Raw genomic sequence first — 17,685 nt, 5'->3', positions numbered from 1 at the left:
GAATTTTTGGATATCAGTTTTCCTTTGTTTAAAGGAATTCCTTGTTTTCTTTGTATCAAAGAAATTCTTAGGTATGTAGGTATATCCGTGGAAGTACAAATGTTCCGCGACTTATGGCTTTGTATAGTCTTGTTTGCCTGGCACGATTTATTCTTTAGGCGAATTTATACAACGCTCCGAAGGAAATTCTCCGACTGTGAGTACCGGACGTGTAAAAGTAGGTCGATCGATGAAGTATAAGATCTTGATAGGTTTAAGACTTCCGCTGCTTCCGGCCTATAGATTGAGAAATTCTAAAAAGTCTGTTCTTTCAATTTTCGGAAAAGTTATTAGAATCCGTGAGTATCTTTGGCAACCTTGATTTATATTATTCATACAATCGAAAAGTGTTGTACGAGACGGAAGCTCATATCCAATGCAAAGATTGATTATCGAACATTTGCGAATTTCAATATTTGATCATTTGACGAAATGGCAGCTATTTAAAAGTCGCACACCAAGCTTTATATCGTAAATATAAAAAATTCATTACGAGCTATTATAATCGTTTATTCAAACTACAATTTTTTATGTAATTTGCTCGAGACATTATTCTATCCTATATGTCCTTTTTCCTACAGAAACTGCTCGATTTAAATACGTAGTAATTTAATTATACAACATGATGCGAATATCTACTAATTCAAAGAGAAAGAAATTTTATTCTTTTGAAAATATACTAACGTATATCTCGTACGTCTATTCACCCTTAAAACAACGCCAGAAGGTCTATCGAAATTGTCGCAGAATGGAATGCTTCAGAATGGAATCAAATCCATCAATAATTTCGAAATTTCTAAATCCGTGTATCAAGGTCTTGAATCTCGGAAAATCCATGAATAATTGAGGAAAATGGTATGGTCAAAGATGGAAACTTGGTAGACGTAGGAACTGTCCGAAAACCACTATTCTACAGCATTGTAAAGGCCATTATTATGTAGAGACCCATTCGCATTAATCCTTTCTGCTAAGCTTCTTCATACATCGTGTACGTTATAAAGGTTATTCGCGAATAATTATTTCGCGAGGAACAGACGTTGCCTGACGATAAACTAATTTCACGTATCTCGACGATTTCGCGGGAATTGATCGGTTAATTCGCGTGCAGTCTTACGCAACGATTGTACGAATTGGATGGCAATCGGCGGTGACGTCGGTGAAAAAATGGTAAAGGACCTCGAAAAACGTGGAGATTGGAAGGGTTGAGGGGATTTTGCGGGTGGCACGGTGGTTGGTTTTGATGGAATAAATTGTACAGCACCGACGACTTTTCCATTTCCTTCGCCGCAGGAAATCGAAGAGTTCGGTTAAATGCTATCGATGTGTATCGAATTGCTTGAATATTACGACACCAGTTTTCATGTGGTTCACGATGTCGCGCCGTCTCGACCCCGCTCCTTTTTTCCACCGTGTCCTGAACGAACTGTACGGCTGCCATCATTGTTGAATCGATCTGGAACCTCTCGGACTCGATTATGCGATAGATAAAATAAAACCACTTGTTTCATGTATCGGTATGTATGATTAAAACAAATGCAGTAGTTCAGGAAAGTACTCGAACACTTTTAGAAATTGAAACATTTTGAAATTTCATTAGTAGTGTTACGAGACGGCTATCATAATTATATCGATAAAGATCAAAACAAATTTGAAAATGTACATAATTACGAAATATTTGCTGATGTGTACAAGGAAGTAGTTATACGAATTTATTTTTAATTTGTCACAAGTAATTACCGAATCGATTACATCTGTTGTAGAAGCGACTCTGCTACTATAGCTTCGATGAAAGAAATAAGAAACTATTTCATGAACTTTAATTTGCAAACTGCAAAAATTTCTCCCGTTCTTGCTACTCTTTTCTTTCCTACGATATAAATCAAGTTCATTATAATCAAGAAATATTTCAATTTTCGCGTTAACATCAAACGAAATGTCTCGATTTTCCAACCAGTTCCGAAGTACATTTTAAAGTTGGATGATGTTTTCGTCTCAACATTTGTCTTTCCTTGAAGAAGAATCCTCGGAGAATTCAGCGTCGTATAAAATATTCAATGCAACACCGAGACACTTCTTCATTACGTATTTCTTATTCCGTAAAATATCGTTACCTTCATTTTACGGCAATTGCACGAAGAAGAATTCTAATAACAAGTTCGTGTTTTCATCAATGCATATACGTGACTATAATTCGAAAACTAAATTATATAATAACGTTCTGGTTTCATCTTCCTATTCTAGGCACAATTATTCATTTCTAATGATTATGAGCAATATGATCCCTTGAGACGTATCATCAATTCCGAATCGACCGTATCTTGCGAATGAAATGCACATAGAAAACGGGCTACATATTCTTTCGACTTCTTCGCCGTTTGCCTATGTAGTAGCGTGCATAGTGGCGTTAGTTTCGCAAGCGATTCGGACAATCGTTGTTTCATGTAAATTTATTGTCTTCGCAAATGGCGAAAATGGCCGAGTTGCTAGATAAAATGGAAAAAGATCAAATTTTCTTTCGTATACAGAGTTATTCGCCAAAGATCTGTGTTTACGATTATTTCTCCTTTTATGGCGTTATTTTATGGAAAATGTTTCAAGCACCGCCAAGAAAATATCGTCGCACTGAGATATAATGGCGTTTCAAATTTCGGTTTTCTAGTAGAGACAAGAGCTATAATGTGATGGTTTCATGTACACGTTATTCCCCCATCGTAAACTACATACGACGTCCTGTAATTTGATAATAACGATAAAACAGTGACCGTGCCGGCAGTGTGTGGTTGCCATTAACGGGATGATCACGGGACATGTGTATTTGCTATATTATCTTCGGACAATGATAAAATTTGGAAATCGCGTGCAATTCGTAGTTTATCGTAATCGAATGATTATAGCTTAACTTTCGTATCTTTCTTCTCCCTTTAATCTCTTGAAAGATATTCAAAATTCTTAATGTGAAATGTCTTTTTGCTTTACGCTCTTTAAGAAAGTATAATAATTATAATCTCAATCTCTTTAATAGATAAACGAGACTTATTTCCATCCGATGACCTCAAATTGAAGATTTCCAAAACTTTATTCTCTCCTTAGAATTCCTCAAAAGATCCCCGAAACAAAGGTTACAAATATGCATAATTAATGTCCAGTATATGCTTCAGAAATCTACTTACGTTGATGGAAAGTTCCGCTATGTTGTAATTTTCATTCACAGAGAACGAAACACATCGTCTAGGAGGCTTTGTGCCGGCAAAGCGGTTAAGTATACAAGAAACACGGGCACGTGCGCGAATTTCATGAATCCTCTTGGCAAACAGCGCCCTTAGCTCAAATTCAAACAAACGTGGTCGTGGAAACGAGGTTTAACGCGTCATCTTCGTCTGACCGATAGATAGTTTCCAGTTGGCGTTAACGCTCGTAAAAAGTTTATTAAGGCCGGCAAAGTGAACTCACGATTTTTCTCTGCTCCTTCAACGACGTAAATTATGCATAGCCAGGGCGCGAGATCTTGAATTTCCTGCTTTGTGGGATAAACTCGATGCAAATATGGAGCAAGGGTAGGTTCTTTGCTCCTTTCGGGTTCTGTAATATAGCGGGCAGCTCGTTCGATGCACGCTTCACAGCTGGGAAATGTGATTCTTCGGAGGCCGATAAAATCTTCCCGACATGACGCGGGGAGAGCATGAAAATATTTGCGGGATTTTATCGGACGTCTGGGATCGAGAATCTGTTCGGTGAATTGCGAACCTTCTGCTAGTTTCTTGTTTGTTCCGGATGAGAATTTTCTGTTACGAAAATTGTGATTTTTAAGTTGCTTATTTGTAAATTAGTGGATAGATATTTTAATGAGTATTTTCTGCATGTTATGTTTTTATATTTTGATTATTTTAGTAATTTATGTTATAGTAGTAGTAGTAATTTTATATTAATACGAAAAAAATTGTTTAATGCATTATTTCATAGCTATTTTAATGTTTAAAATAATCAAAGAGAAACTTCATACACACGTTAAATTGGTGAAAGTCTCTTAAAATGTATCATGGAACTAACTTTGCTTCCGAAATTCATAGCGATGGTGTATTGTAAAATTTATTTACATTTGTATCGAGTGATGTAGGAAGATGAAATTTGCAAGAATTACGTTATATCTACTTTGACAATGATAGATTAGAAATTCTAACAACCAAGCCATTAATATGTGGCGAGTGATACAGCAAAAGTTAGGGGGTTAAAGTTGGGAACAGTACTTAATATCAGTCGGGATAGTTATCAGTCGGTTCTTATGCCGCCTAATTAATTGGCGAGTACCATTTCGGGTACCCGAACTAATTAGTCAGAATTTGCCTCAATTAGAAATAATCAGGATAGCTCAAGAAATGATCAGATTTTACCATTGTGTTCCTGAACTTCAGTGATTGCGCAATGCTTCAAGGAGACGAAGCAGTAAATCTTTGTGATATATCGCAATTTCAACAACTTTATTGTGACATTTATCAAATATACAATGATCTATAATTAATTTCAATGTAACTGATTGCATTTTAATTTATATTTGAAGTATTAATAATATGTGACAATAATTCACAAGTTCTTTCATCGATCACATACAATGAATCTATATTCAATGATTTCTTCTAATCACATTTCCTTTAAATCCATGTCAGAAACTAAAGGTATATATAAATCAAAGGAATAAGCGATTGAAATGGCAGAAAGTACTTTAACTTCAACCCTTTTACTTTAACTTCAATCTTCCTCGTTTCTTCTGCGAGTTACGCCAGAAATTACATACACTCACTCTAAAGCAACCGTAATACTGGAAACTTGGTCTTTGAAGAATTAGCACTTTCCAAGTACCCGTTCCGTTCGGCGCAGTCCGACGATTCCAAAGCGATACAGAATTTCTCATAGTACTTCGAGGCTGTACTAAATTCACCAATCCGCAGGACTTACGATCCGCCAATTTTCTTCCTGTTCGCTACTGCCGCAAACTCCATAATTCCTCTCGATAAAGCCCTCCGAAACAGTTCAAGTAGAATCTCTCTTTAATCTTTAAGAAATTATTCAAGTGTCCCTTTCTCCAAAATTGCCAAGTGACTTCAAATACCATGGCCGTGGCATAAACCCTGTTAACAGTGATCGTCGACAGATGGCTTTCATTCAGCGATTCAGAATCGCGGTTGAAGGTTGTCCAGGCCGTGGCAATTTCCCTCGACTTGAGTCGAATTTCTGCCTTCGTAACTTCCTAGGCGAGATTAATGAAAGTTTCCCATTAAAAGAATGCCCTCTGTTCCGGGTAAAAAGCCGGTCCCGGTTATATGGCCGCATTAACGTTGGAAGAGTAATGCGGCAACTCTGAAAAGTCTGCGAGCTTACATTGAATGGCTAGACGGCCGGCACGAGGGTGCTCTTGAACTCTATTCATGCATTTCGCTCTTTTCACCGGCCTTCTCTTCCCTTCCTGACCCTTTCTCTTTGCTCTCTTCCTTTCTCTCTAGCCACGTTTACGCGGTTCGTTTCTTTTTGTCTTCCTTCCACGTTTCCTCTGACCCTTATCCATTTCTGGTTATCATAACGCTGCCACCGCGGGGGCGCAAACGTGGTCCGTCTGCGGCCAAGTATCGTAGCGGAGCAGGATTAGCGTGGCTTGATTATTCATAGCCGACGAACAGTAGAACACGTCACGCTGGTCAACCTTGGACCGCGTGTATTCGACGACAGAATTATGCACGATGCGCATTTTTTGGCGCAACACGTTGCTCATCCACCGTTTTGAATCTTGTATGGGATAGAGTCCGTGACCGTGACAATCCTGTGGTTGCTCGCGGGATCCTCCAAGTTTGACCGGATGTGGGAATTTATGGCTCATACAGAGATGTACGTGGTTCCACCTCGATAAGTTAAGAGCGAAACTATGTTGCCAGTTGTATTCAAGTTTTAGAAGGTTTCATTCTGGTTGGTCTGAAATATTCTTTTCCCTATGTTATGTTCCTATGCAAATCTATGTTAGGTTTGGAAATGATGATTTATTATGAACAATAAGGATTGTGACTTTTGTTCTGCAATTTTTGGATAACTATTGCAGCTATGTGGTTACTATTATTTTTCATCTTTCACTCGTGAAACATTCAGCGATTTTTGCTTTTAATTATAATATGCTCTTTATAAAACTGCCCAAAGATGGGAGGAAATTGGGTAATTAAAATTTTGAAGAGAACGAAGACTGCCAATATTTTCGTAACCGGTAATTTCTCCACTTCTTTATAATTAAAAGAGAAGTAAATTTAAAGAATCCTTCTTTAACGAGATATGAATTACAAAATTTGTTTGAAGATATCGTCAGAAGCTTTCGAATAAAATTTTTAACCTTTTCCTTACATCTTCATGCTGCTTTCTTACGTCTTTCTGTTACTTCGTAAACTTACGTAATTTATGAGCTACGAACCAGTTGCAAATGTTTGAAATTCACTTATAATATAGATGCTCGTGTAGGTTTCGAAGAATATTCGACAGAAAAGTTCACGAATTGATTGAGCAATGTTTATAGCGAAAAGAAAGTCAAGGCCTTGGAAGTTACTTTATTCCCACAGAATTTCCACGTTTTCATCGAGCATCGAGTCTCTGTCCTCAATAGCAATTGATGCGAAGCAAAAGCTCCAAAGTACAACATGGGGTAGCATTCAGCAATCCCAAAGGACTTTACTACAATGAGAAACATGAGCGCAATGGCGAATGCTTCGTTCATTAATTTGACTGTTTTATTTCTCTGTTTCTCGAGATGCATCTTCCATTTAGACACACAAATATAAATACTGCAATAATCTAAAATTATTTTTATGTACATCTATACAAGCATAACTCTGCTACTCTTCGAATTTTTACATTTTATATTTGTATTTTCTCGTTGTCATTTTAGCAAACAAAATGGAACCGAATATAAAATTGAAATGAGATAATTTTTTCCTGTTTTCTTTCAACTTCAAATACCTTTTAGCATTAAAAAGATACAGTCAAAGTATGAACTGCAGCAGGGTTGAACACTTAACACGCCCTCTTTCTATTCAAACAAATAGCTCCTTATCTGAAGCGATAGAGACTCTGATTTATAGACATTCTCGAATACCCGAAAACAAAGACTTCGTACTTGTAAATTCTGGCAATTCGAGCAGCAGTAATTACAACGCAATTGATCGGGAACACCTCTAGGATCTTATCGAGCGAACGGCCATCGTCTGCCGAGTGCCTGGCCAGCAAGTTTCTCCATTTCCCGATTCTCCGCCAAAGACTCCCCGTAGTGCTCTTTGGAAAGCGTTGTCCAACCCGGAAACCGATGCATGATAACCGGAGCCTGTTTGCATTCGCAGATGGTATCGATAACTTCCTTGGAGCCGGGGGTAGAATCGTTCTGGTCGGCTGGAAATTAGCGTGTACATGTCCTGGTCGATAAATTTTCAGCAATCCCTGGCTATTAGCTGGAAACGTTCATCGATATTTGCCTTTCTCGTTCCCTACGTGGAGATAATTTTCCTACGTTGTTACTGGACTAAGCGGGATGTAAATAAATCGGGGAAATTCGCGGAGAAAGGGGTGAGATGGAAAATGAAGGAAGACAGAACGAACAAACGAATGCATGAGTGGAAGAAAGAAAAGAAACGGCGCAGGAAGGAAACAGGATGGAAAGAAAAGAAGAAAAGTTGGAACGAAGGGTTGCGTAGCCACTCGGTGGCACCGCCAAAAGTCAATACGATTTCCCGGGTTACAACGGAATGGAAAGCGGCCAGAAAAGGGGATAAAGAGCGAGAGGAGCTAAGTAATCCAGGGTGTTGCCACGGAAAAGGGAGAGAGAGAGAGAGAGAGGGAGAGAGAGAGGGAGAGAGAGGGAGAGAGAGAGAGAGAGAGAGAGAGAGAGAGAGATAAAAAAGACGCGAAGAAACAGTAGCCCTGGCCAAGAGTGAATGGCTGGTCGTATTTAGGATCACAATTGAGTGGAGTCGTGCTGCACCCGTTGTTCGTCAGCCTTGTCACACAGTCCACGGGATGAAAACTCTCGTGGCTTAACGTTTTCTAATTCCTTCGGTGTTTTTCAACGGCGTTCTAACGGCACGTCGCGTCGGGGCCAACAATGGAGCCGCTCGCCAACGGGATCTCTAATTGCCACCGGACGAATTATTCCGCCCACGAGTAGCTTAATCGTCCACGTTATTTCACCTGTGAAGGTTAATTGGCCTGATCGCGAAGGAGGGATTTACGTGATGGTTACAAAGAATGCACTGTTGCTTTCACGTGTGCGCGACATCGAGTATGGGATGAAGGGACGTTCGGGAATCGAACTCGATGAAATTTTCCTGGGACAGTTGAGTGGTCGAATGAAGTGTTTCGCGAATATAGGTCAAAGAAGAGTTATTGAGTTCTTTTAATTCGATGCTAGCGCACACGCTGTCGGTAAAATGTATAATTTATACGAAATGCGAGTTTAATGATCGAAATTATCTTCGCGTTATGGACCGTTTCGTAATCGATCTGCAGTTTCGCAATCAAGTTGTATTTTGTTAAAGACTACCGAAGGCTACTTTTAAACGGCAGTGTACTAGCTATGTATGAGATTAAAGAATAAACAAATAGGATTATCTGTTAAAAATAGTTTGGGACAATCTGGTATTACTACCGTATAAATTTTTATCTTGTAGAGAGATTTGTGAAGCGTCGATGAATTGTAAAAATTGGTGACTGAAATCAAAATTGTATATTTATAGAGAAAATTCAACAAATTCGATATTGAGTGTGAAAAGTGATTACTTTAATTTTTCAACGATTTGAAGCGTATAGTAACGAGGATGGCCTACATTTTCCGCTGCCAAATCGAACGTAACATTGTATATTACATAAAGAGATTTTTACTATTTACTAGACCCGTTTGGTTATTAGTTCAATTGTGAAAGTCCAGAAGCGAACACCACAGTTTTTTACCATCCGTACATTAACTCTGATTTTTCGATCATGCCAATAATCCTTCGAGTTTTTGTTAGCATGTTCGTCATAAACAACGCGGATGTGATTCGAATCGCGTGGTCACGTGACGAACAGTCGGTTGAAAAAGCGTTTTGATTGATTCGTTGGCGTTTTTACGAAGAACGTGTATCGTTGGGAACGAAATGAAGCGCTTCATGGACAATGCGCCAGCGTTCGTTTCATTAATCAATGCATCCCCCTGCAGCGCGATAGTTTTGCGGTGAGTTATCAGCCAGCGGGATCTCTGGTCGCGGCAGATTAACTTTCCCGATCCTACGGGCCCCAACTTGACGTGGACCCGTGGCCGTTTTCATCGTTCCAGTCGCGCGTGCAACATTTTGTTATTCACGTCCCGTTGCCTCGATATTGTCGACCATATTCTGTCGTTCTTCGCTGCCTCTATGTACTGTTCTGTCTATCGATACGCGGATGACATATGCTTTGCTTCCACATTATTTTCTGGCCAATCAGAATATCTTTTGGGATCACAGAAGAACGTATGCTGATTTTAATCTTTGCTATTTGTTTTTGGCTAAAATTTTCGACCAACAGAGAGACGAATCGTGTTTCTCTATTGTTAAAATTCTCCTTGAGATTGAAGTTTTTCTAAAACGTTAAGAGTATATTTTTTAGCGAGATAAGAATGAGATTGAGATAGAAAAATTCGAGGACCATAGCAGCACCGAGTTTACACGAATAGAAGTTTTATATATTTAACACCTTACGTAACCGACTTATGTTGTTGAATGAACTGTGTTGCTCGCTCATGTCACGTTTCAAAAAGATGGCAAAGCCAGAAGAATAAGAGTAGAAGCGTAGAAGAAACAAACGAAAGTCCAAGATATGCATTTACTTTGCAAGAAAGTCTTACGACACAATTCTAATTTAATATCTCCCAACAAACTAAGCACTTAGCGCATATTAATAGATAAAGCACCTCTATACGAATTTCTCAGCGGCGCACCATAATCTGGAATGCATTTCCCTAAAGTCCGCCTGCTCTAATTGGTTTGCCGCGTTTCGTTGGTGTTTACTTATTTATCGCGTGTCAAGCCCTCGTCAAGATGGGGTTGTACGAGAGCAGACAGTTCTCCTGGCTCGTAGCCAGTCAAGAAATGACGAGGTTACACCCAAGATAAGCGTGTTCGTGAATTAATCGCGACACAGAAGATACTTTCCCTGGTCGCTGAACATTATTTTCTTGTCCTTATCTTCGATATTTAATTCTAGCTCTATTTTTAGTCGGGTGTTAACGACGTACAGTGACTGAAGAAAGTGTTCCAACACTAATAGGAACGTTCTATGAATACACCGTGCGAAATATTTAGTAGACATACGATACAGACATAAAAGTTTTTTGTAGTAAATGTTCAACTCGATAACTTTCGTTAACTAGGTTACAACGAGGACATTGAAAATAGAGAAGGAAATTTTCGTGCTACGAACCCGTTTGCTTTCTACTCTTTCCAGTAAGGATAATTTTCACGATGTTTCTTACTTGCGTACGCGATATGAAAAGATTTTCAAAGGCAAAGATGATACGTTTTACTATTATCGTTTCTTCACCTCGCGTTCAGTCCATAAAAGAATTTCGCTGTCGTTACTTTTAATTAGAGGATTCGGTACACCCTCTTTCCTAAACGTTGTCCCAACCTCGAAGTAGAAAATCGCCAGCCATGAATATTAACATCCGCATGAACATTAAACGTAGCACAATGAATTAACTTCGTCGCGGATTGAATTAATTGAATCACGGAGATTAAAATGCAGAAACGTTACTATGGAAATCCGACGAACGCGGATGATGGTCTTTTGGTTGATATACCTCGATGGGCGCTTGTATATTGCATGGTTAGAACTAAATATTGTCGAGATTAAGTATACGAAGTGTTCGGTTGAAAAATCACCGTGATTCTTTTGCCACTTGTAAGACTTGAGTGGTGAAATGTTGTTGAATTGAAAATCTGTGTCGATCGAGTAACATAGAATGATAGTTTTTCCTAATATAATGATATTGCTTTTTACGATTAAATATAGAAACGACAGAAGCTAATAATGCGGATAGCTTTCCACGCTATTTTCATCGGAAATGTAATTGTAAATCGCCGTATGCTGTCACCGGTGGTATTCTTTTCGTGCTAAACGATATCCATCAATTGACAAACGTTCTCGTGTTCGTGGAGTTGCTAATGTTGCGTCAGATTATAATCAGCTACCATTAGCGGATTATCAGGCTGAACATTAACTCAGCAACACCGATAAATCGATGGGTAATCCTGCCTACGCTTGTAACATCTAGTGTCATATCGAGCCCAATTTTCTGCTGTTTGCACGAAATCCAGTAACGGTTGATCTGCGAATTTTCGTTGCAATTCTGATGTCTATATTAGACTAAGAAATTTCATAAAATAATTTAAGTTTTTTGACTGAAAAAATGCACTCTACATTTACACATCTACAGATCTTTTTCTCAAACTTAAACAACTCTTTTAGCTTATTCCAAAAATTGCTGAATACCTCAACCAAAAATCTTCTATGCGTAATAATTTATGGACTAACTAGCCAGAATCTATCGTCTCATTTAAAAATCGCCCCTTAATGATTACCCCTATAAATGACTTTAATTCCAGCAAAAGTAGAGCATAAAATCCATCATATTGCGGCTAACGCCACACGGATGGATATCAATGCCCTAGTTCAATTTTCCTTGCACGGGTGTTAAACCACGGGTAGCTTAATTAATCTCGCCGCTGTACCAATGCCGTTACTAATTGACCGATTGTTTGGCGTTCGGTGGAGGGTTCGTATTGAATCTTAAATGCGAGTTCATGCACTTTCCAACAATAAGATCGATCCTAGCCGCCGTGGCCGTTTCTCCGTGGCGGGACTTTCGAATAAAATCGCCGTCAGCCCACAGTGCTAGTTAAAAGCAACAACGCATTGTTTGCATCTCCCCTTTGGTTCTTTTACCGGTCTCTCCGCGAATTACTTGCCGCGAATCGAAAATAGACTATCCGCCGCATGCAAACAGCCGCGTTTCCGTGACATAGTACGCGGAAGGTTGTACCTGCCGGCTAAATTGCAGGGTGAAATTGAATAGCGTTCAATGGTGTAAGGATATCCATTTCTGATATTGTATTTTAAAGGATGGAAATTTTGTGGGTTTCGTGAGGTTTTATTAATTAAAAAGGCAAAACCGTGCTTAACTTTTTGTTATCACAAAGGTCGAGGGTAGATCTTTAAGTTGATTAAAGTGCTTTTGCTAATTTATGTAGTCAGGAAGGATTAAACGCGTTGGGAGGCGTTTTATGGATTCGAAGAACGAGGAATTTTATAGCGATAGTTCTGTTGTGAAGTAGATTTGAAAGTTGACTTTTGCACTTTGGATGTACATTGACTCGAGAAAGTATTTGAATATTTGTAATAGGGAAAAATTGCTAAATGTTAATAAATACTGTGTGTCGTGTAAAACATTTTAAATTTCATTAGCGTCTGTAACGAGGCACGACTATCCTGATAAAGAAATTTTACTAAATATCATTGAAAAAAGAAAGGAAAGAAGAAGGATTTTGAAGTTAAAAGTTCTTAAGAATCTTCGTCATAAGTCCCCTCAATCCCCGAGCGTCCGACATTTTATTTCTAAAGGGACGCTTTTGATACTTTCATTCAAGAAAAAGGAAGAAAAGAAGGTCTTTTTATACAAGTACCAAAGAAGAGAATGCCTCAAAGTGACTGAAAAATGTAGCGGAAGAAAATTACAAATCAAGAAAATAGAAAGTAGAAATTTTCACGAGATAAAGTATTGTAGAATCGGAGGGACCTCGGTGAAGCTACGTTTTAATTCAACTCGGGTAGGTGAGCTAATTGTTAAACTATTTTTCTCGGACGCGATTAAAGTCGGTCGTTGCACGCTGGGAAGATGTTCTCGTAACTCGTTTTATACCAAGTTGCCGCGAGGCTTCTGTGTAATCAGGTTCATTTAAATCTAGTTTACGATAAGGCTAGTTAACACTTAATGCGCCGTATAATGAAAGGCCATTCTTTATTGTAAACGCATTAAGAGTGTTGCCGTTTAGAGAATAAAAGGCGTGGCAGCTTAAATTTTCGTTGGGAAAGTGGTTTCGGTAGCTCGAGTATCTTTGTGCTTCGAAGTTGTATCAGAATTATGAAATACGCCATCTCGATTATATTTGTTCGCTGACACATTTTTTTTTACACTAAACAGCAATGGATTATCGTGTTCAATAAGTAAAACGACTTTGATTTGTTAATATATCAAACAATTATTTAACATACCAGACAGTTATCTAATTTACGAAATAATTAGCTTATTTTGAGGAGCAGTGAATCGTAAATTTTATCCCAGTTGCCGCGCCTAGTTTGATTGGAAGTACATATGCACGCAATTATTTCATTAAAGGTAATAGTCTATAACATATGTACGTTTGGTTCGATCATTTATACACAAAGGATGTCTTATATACGCGTTGATGTTAACTTTAAAACGTTCGTAAAATTGACGAAACTTTCCATTTTTTTTCTTCCTTTTTTTTTTGTAGTATGTTATTGTACATTCTACCTTTGGTTATATGTTATTTGGCTAATCAATAATGAATTTGCGGCCATGAAAATTAACATTTAAATTACATGTTTGCAATTTACCGTAGTGTATCGCACTGATGAATATTTATTTATTAATATATGAGTTAGTAAAAAGTTGTTTTCTTGCTCTTGAACTGTGAAAAAAAAGCTGTGCATAGTTCGACGAGTCCGTTGATGGAAGTGACGAAAACGATTATGAAGCGTCAAACAGCAACTGGAACAAAGTTTAACCGATTGACTTGATCAGTGCAGAATGCAAAAAAACCTGACTCAGTTAAAGTCTGTCGAGTAGCCGCGTAACTATAGATGTTCTCTGTTCGTCGGTGATTTAATATCATCTAAAAGATACCTTCTGCGCTAGTCCAGCGTACAAAGTTGTAGAGAAAAATGAAAGTAAGCGAACTCTCCGGGGAAACATCGATCGTAGTTGTCCCTCAAGAGAGCTCTAAACCCATAACGCACGCGATAAATTCTCTTAGTGATAAATTTCCACTACATCGACAGTATATAAGTGCTCTACTACAATTAAAAACTCATGCACATTCTTCGTTCTTACATACGGAAGCTATTATTTTATAATATATTAACTAGCTTTAAGAGGATGCAATTAAGTATTAATAGTTAGCATAAAATTCTAGAATTTCACGAACCATTTTCTTTCAAACCACTGTAGAAATTTCCATGAAATTTTGGCCGAGTATGTCGAGTGAAAATAAAATTTGATAAAACACTTTGTCATGTCATATAAAAGATGCGTACTATCAATCATACGAATTAGGGCACCTGCTACTATTTCGTATAAATTGAAAGCTTTTCATTATTTTTCTTCTTCGGTTATTTTACTGTATCTGTTATTTCATTTCCATCGTGTCAGAATCTAAACTGATCGACTGCACTTTTTGTCCATTTCTCGATTTCATTACGTAAGTACAAATGCTTCTCGCGAATATAATCATGATAAGCGCGACTCATTAAAGTGCTAATGAAATTCCAAAATGTTTCATACGAAATTTCTATAGGTGTTCGCGTAATCATACATCACTCAAGGGTTTGATAAACCATACTGTTACTCAACAACGAACTTCAGAACTTAATCCAAGCCTTGCTACTGCGTCTCACAACCAGCCTTCATAAATATGGCACCATCGTAAAATTTGACTCTCTGCAGACACGTCACAGTTGTCTTCCTTGATAAAATTCAAAACAACAGGTTTCGCGTGTTTTACACGATAACGCGATAACGTTTGCGAGGGCCGATTCAGGCTATCTGTCAGGCCATTTGAAAAGGTCATGCACAGCCGGCAGACTTTTAGAGGTTTGAAAAAGCGGCTTCGAGCCGTTCGCGTTTGTCGTGCTCGCGAGAGATTAGGTTGGCTCGTCTGATGAGAGCAACTCAAACACGTACTTTTTAATGAGGGCCTCGGCTGCGATGCAGCGTGTTCGACGAGAGCGGAAATGGGATCATGCGGAGGATGTTTGATACTTTCGTTTTCCATCCTCCTCCTCCTCCTTCCGTCTTTTCGCTCTCTGCTTTTTGAGCGGAATTACATGGCCGCGCTTTAACAGTTCTACGGCCTCGATGCACAGTCGGTTAAGTTGCGTTTTCAATATTCGATGCGCGAACAGAACAATTCCTCCAAAAGTTATTTCGCGTAATCCACCGAAATACCGAAATGCATCGAATTTCTACGATGCTCATGAACTCCGTCCAATTTCGACAGCGTTGAACATTTCGAATGACTGATCAGGCAATATTCAACGGTTAAAAATTATTTGCTCGCAGTTCGGCGTACTCTTGATCACACCATTAAGCGTTAACGAGTCTTATTGCTCGTTGATTTAACGCGATACATCGCGTTTGTACCGGTACGAGTGCACATGGGTGCTTGATACGAAATAAATTGCCGCTTAAAATGCGTATTCTGTGATTTGGATACATACGTTATTGCGGTGATACTTGTTTCGATAATTATCGTTCATTATTGTTGTCTAAGGAGTAGTTAGATTTTAGGCAATTATTGGTTAGCGTATTAATTTTTAAAATCAGTCTTCTATAAAAAGTGGGGAATATGATTTGTCCTGTTTTTCATCTGCCGTCTTCATCCGTTAATAGTAACAAGGAATTTTTATTTGTAGTAGCTTTTACAATAGAAATCGTGTATTAAATTGGTTCTGTATATTTGAAGCTGAACCGAATATTTTCACATTTCGATTGGCACAGAAAATAGCGAGTTTAATATAGTTCGTTACCAGTTAAATTGACAATTTATTGACTTGCGTATTTTCCCAATCAATGTTAGTTAGTTAAATTCCTGATTTGCGAAATCACCTGTTGTTAAAGTAGGCAAATTGTTTGGGCTTCTAAATATGTAAATGGTAATCTCTGGGATGAAGGGTCTTGGAATAAAGTGAACTAGTAGGAGCTTTGCAGCTGGAGCACCGTTTCTGTCGGTATCTTTGTCGTTAGGCAATTGTATTATTCATTAAAAGTACTTAAACCGCGGAAAATCTTTGGTACACGATATCATTTTTTCTATCGCAGTACTATTTATCTTTCATAACATTCTAATTGTCGTTTTGCAACTGTATTTACATGACGAACTAGTCATGTTAATTTATTGTACTTTATCTCAGGAAATGCATCGTTAATAAAACAACGAATGCGTATTCACGAGCGATTTTTTTTTCATTAAACGAGCGAACTTAAACGTATCACATTTATAATTCTAACGAATCGTAATTCGCAATGGTTAAATAGAGAAAATGTGTAGCTTCAATAGACTTCTGTAACTCACAGGAGAACTTTAAAATAGTAAAAAGAAAGTCGGAATCCAAGATATGAAATCTAGACTTGAAAATCTGAATGTAAATTTGAATTTTAAGATTCCCCCATATGCATAAGTAGATTTCCTCAAAATAGCGGAAGTAACGCGAATATCAACAAAGACAGTATGTTAAGATTATAGGAGGTGTATGCAAAATTCAGGAAGCCATAAAAATAAGTTTTATATTAGCGATACCACAATTTTACTTCTGTGATTCTTCATGAATATCCTAAATTGAGTAAATCGGAGTTCGAATCGGGGGGGGGGGGTGATACTGTGTAACTATTGAATTTTTACATTTTTTATTATATACAATTTAGAATTTGAACGTCGTGTTTTAATCAGTCATAGAATTGTACACTTCCTGCATTCACTTTGTGAAGTTGTAATCAATTCAAGTGTCTCAAGTGCTGCAACAAGTATTCGCGAAGCAATAGTCGAATCCTCTGTGCGTATCTTGCGCAGCTAGCTAACTTTGCGCGTATAATTGAGAGGTAATGAATGAACTTATCGTAGCGTAAAGGAGAAAGTTACTTTCATTGTAAAGTTGAAGAAATGTAGAATCTTGGAACTATGTAGAACGAAGAAACAATGGCGTTCGCTACTTCGGTGTCAACTTCGAAACTTGTCTGTTTGCTCGAGCAACGTTATGATTTTAATACTGAAACAAGTTTATAAATATGGTGGATAAATAATATCAGATACCAGATTTTCTTTAATACTTTAAAAGCTTCTATGAAAAGACAATCTATAATTCCTCCATGAATATTTTCCATTGATTAATAATTTTCACAATTAATTTAACAGCTGATATTCAAAAATAAATTCATTCAATATAGTTGAAGGCGAATTCAAACGTGTAAAAATCAATTCATAAATTAAAATTTTCTCCTAAAGAAAATTTCCTATTCTTCCCAAATATTTATAATATTTTATATCCTTTCCTTTTTAAATTCGCTTGCACGATTTTATTCTATTAACAAAGACTAAAGCTGTTACTATTATACAAGAAAAGTATGGTAACTTATAATATGGTAATTGTAAAATATTTGTCTTAGTAATATTTAATTATATTCAATTGGCCATAAGGGATCTTGAAGTGTAATTTTGTGCAAACACAAAGATATTCGAGAATCTCTGCCGCGAACCAACAGAAGGTTAAATATAAACGCAGACCTTGTTAGCGTAAAATATTCAGAAATTCTTTTCGTGT

At 37.7% G+C, this 17,685-nt stretch overlaps 1 protein-coding gene across 7 annotated transcripts in view; it reads left to right on the top strand.

Moving 5' to 3' along the window:
• The window catches only part of rg (A kinase anchor protein rugose), a 416,363-nt gene that overhangs the window by 69,408 nt on the left and 329,270 nt on the right, over positions 1 to 17,685 (top strand). The window lies entirely within an intron of this gene.

This window comes from Bombus flavifrons, chromosome 2 (assembly GCF_040668555.2).
Source record: "Bombus flavifrons isolate JBK064 chromosome 2, iyBomFlav1_principal, whole genome shotgun sequence".
In the NCBI taxonomy this organism is placed as follows: domain Eukaryota; kingdom Metazoa; phylum Arthropoda; class Insecta; order Hymenoptera; family Apidae; genus Bombus; species Bombus flavifrons.
Note: the sequence above shows the minus strand (reverse complement) of the source record. Positions and strands in the feature narration are given on the sequence as shown.